The sequence below is a fragment of the Brienomyrus brachyistius genome, unplaced genomic scaffold (genome assembly GCF_023856365.1).
Source record: "Brienomyrus brachyistius isolate T26 unplaced genomic scaffold, BBRACH_0.4 scaffold33, whole genome shotgun sequence".
In the NCBI taxonomy this organism is placed as follows: Eukaryota; Metazoa; Chordata; class Actinopteri; order Osteoglossiformes; family Mormyridae; genus Brienomyrus; species Brienomyrus brachyistius.
The window spans coordinates 1,575,161-1,578,512 of record NW_026042308.1 but is presented as its reverse complement, the minus strand read 5'-3'; the positions used below and the strand labels follow the sequence as shown (position 1 = coordinate 1,578,512).

At 41.6% G+C, this 3,352-nt stretch overlaps 1 long non-coding RNA gene across 1 annotated transcript; it reads left to right on the top strand.

Annotated features, from left to right (window-relative positions):
* The first annotated feature begins 729 nt into the window (after nt 1-729).
* On the top strand, nt 730-2,506 carry LOC125721505 (uncharacterized). The gene is made up of 2 exons (XR_007385780.1): nt 730-1,139; nt 1,218-2,506. It is a non-coding gene; the product is annotated as an uncharacterized LOC125721505 (long non-coding RNA).
* Nucleotides 2,507-3,352: the final 846 nt, after the last annotated feature.

The following is a 3,352-nucleotide window of genomic DNA, read 5'->3' as shown; positions in this document are numbered from 1 at the left end:
GGAGAGAGCAGTGCGGAGAGATCAGTGGATGCACGGGGCCTGCTTTCACAAGTAGACCTTACCTTTATTGGAATTCTAGCAGTTCTTAGGAAGATTCTTGGGGAAGCCAAATATCTGTCAGACATGCTTCAAGCACCTTCCCTTGATCTAGCTAGAGCTGTGGACCTAATCCAGGCCCTACAGGACACTTTATGGGAGTACAGGGGTGAATCATGTTTTGATCAACCGTGACAAGATACTGTGTACAGCAAAAATGTATAATGTTGTAGTTGAGGCTGTTTTTTTTGTGATTATAATTTTATTGTCATTCCGTCAATTTATCAGAAGGCACATACAGGACAGAGATACCACAAGAATAAATGACAAAAAAGCAGCAAGAGAAAGGAGAAAAAAGAAAAGAAAAAAAGAAAAGGAAACACAGAACAACTTTTCACACTTGACATGTTGGCAGCAAACTCATATAAACTAGACCATTCAAAGAAGCTCTTTAAGAGCAGCAGCCATATTCCTCCAGGTATTTACAGTGATTGCTTTGCCTTGTTAATCTTTGCAGTGGTATACTCTAAATAGACAATGTAATGGAATGAGACAATCCAGAATTGCTTCAGGTTTGTATCAGGGTGTATCCATCGCTGTAGTGTGGTTTTCTTAGCAGCTGTAAAGCCTGCCTTTAACAGTTTTTTATCACGTAATGAGAACTGGTACATCAAGTCATTGTTAAGTGTAACAAAGTTGTTTTGATATGTATAATTACTCAAAATTCCTTATTTATTAAAATCCTGGTAAAATAAATAGGAGAGGGAGTAAGGAGAATTCCCAGAAGGCCCTGCTTCATGGTGCCTCCCACTGGTTAAAAGGGGGCGTGACGTGTTTCCTCTTCCTCTTTCCCTGTCTCTTCGAGGAAGAGGTAACATGGCTCTCTCATTAACCCAATTAAATAGAAAATAATCCTTTTATTATTATATAAAATTCCTGTAATAAAAGTTTAAGCATATCATTATTAATATATATCAAGCAATATTTTAATGTATGAACTTCATTTGGTTTGTGTTTTTCTTTTTATTGTCGGGGTGCACATGGGCAGAATGTTGAGCTGCTACATGCTTCTGGGGAATTAATACTTTGCTCTTCATTACCAGGTATGTTTTGTTTGTTTTATTTTTTTTATATATTGATGTATATTTTTTTTCATTTTGCTCTTTCCCTGTCTCTTCGAGGAAGAGAATGTTGAGCTGCTACATGCTGCTGGGGAATTAATACTTTGCTCTTCATTACCAGAGGAAAAGACACGTGCCAATAAAGGGACGTCGGATCCCGAGTCCAGAGGAAGCCACGCGGTGTCGTCTCTCCCTCTCCCGCACCCACACACCACTCACAACAAAAAAAATACACAACGCAGAGTGAGAGCATCAGCTCTCGGACTTTAACCGGGACTATGTTTTAACTGGACTCGCTTGGCGCGATCGGGCCGTAAACAAAGACCCAAACGAGACTGGTTACATTTGGTGCCGTGACTCGGATGGTGTGTGTGTGTGTGCTGAAACCGCGCAGAGGATCACCGCGAGGACGCTGCTTTTCCCCGTCGCGCTCTCCGGACTAACAGCTGTTAATGACCGAAAAAAAAGTGTCGTTCAACTCAGTGTTGAAATTTGTCCTTTTTTTTTTGGGTGACTTCATGTTATTTAATGAATCTTTTTTTTTTTTTCTTTCCCTCTCTGATTGTTTACATTTCCTGTATATTACCAGAATGTTTAGACTGCTGACCACATTGTGGGCTGTAGTACAATTGTATGGAGTAGCACGTGTTGTGCAGTTTTATTATTGTAGTCATGCTAGTTAAGTGTGAGTGTTTAGTCTAACAGTGTATTACCTTGAGTAGTTGTTTAATCAGTTAAAGCTGGTAATAATCACAGAGGATTTTTTTTTTTCCCCTTTCAACTTTCTTTTAAGTGAGTACTGACTTTCATATCACTGCTTGTGATTTATTCTTCTAGCCATGTCAAAGGTAGGTATGTTTAGTATGCTGGGTTTGCCAGACACTAATAGGAAAGTTTCACCTTGCAGTCTTGGTAGGGGACGGGGTTGGTTTTTAAACCATGCAGGTAGAAGTGAGACTACACCCATAGCTAGACAGCCTGAGCCAGTTCCTGTGGCTAATTCTACCCCTGCTTCAGACTCTTCCTATAATCCAGTTCAAGTGATTACTGTTGATGCTATGGGCAGTATCATAGCCGATTTAGCCAAGCAAATTGGGGAGAGTGTTACTGCTAACTTGTCCACCCTGAATCACCACAGCAGTGGCCTGTCAAAGTCCCTGGGTGTTTCACAAACTCCTGGACGCCATGATGCTTCAGAGCTAAGGGTAGTGGTTCAGCCAAGCTCAGATCTGCCTCCCTTCTACAGAGGTGATGGTTCAGATAAGTTTACCATCCATGAATGGAAGGAGATGATGGAGCGGTATGCTGCCAAAATGTCGTATGACACTCATGGTGAAATGTATGATTTTGTAATGAGCAGATTAACCTGTAAAGCTAGGGATGTGGTTAAAGTGTCTTTACGGAGCAGTGCCGATTTAGAGCCAGAAGAGCTTGCTGCAACTGTCTTTTCTCGTGGGAATCTAGATTGTGGTGAAGTGAGAGATTTCGTACACCGTATTAGACTCTCTGATGAGAAGCCATTTAGATTGCCTTACCGCAGGGTTCCACCAGCTCACTACCATAAGTTAAGAGAGGTTCTGACTGAAATGGAAATGAAGAATATCATCAGTAAGTCAGTGAGTGAGTATGCTTCACCTTTGGTGATGGTGTGGAAAAAAGATGGAGGCTTGCGTATTTGTACAGACTTTCGGATGCTGAATGCAAGAACATTCAAGGATGCGCATCCTTTACCGAACCCGGCAGACTGTCTTGCGGCTCTTGGTGGTAATGTTTTCTTTAGTACAATGGATTTGACTTCAGGGTTTTACAACATTCCTCTGCATGAAAAAGACAAACATTATACAGCCTTTACGACTCCTCTTGGGTTGTACGAATATAACCGGTTGCCTCAGGGCCTTTGCAACAATCCTGCTTCATTCATGCGTATGATGCTCAGTATTTTCGGGGATCTTAATTTCTCCAATCTCCTTTGTTACTTAGATGACCTACTTGTTTTTGCACCATCGGAGGGTGAAGCTCTGGAGCGTCTGGAGATGGTGTTCTCGCGTCTTAGAGCTAACAATTTGAAGTTATCCCAGAAGAAGTGTCATTTCCTCCGAAGGTCTGTCCGGTTCTTAGGGCATGTGGTGGGTGAAAGTGGAGTTTCGGTCGATCAGGAGAAAGTTAATGTCATAACAAAATTCAAGAAGGAGGAC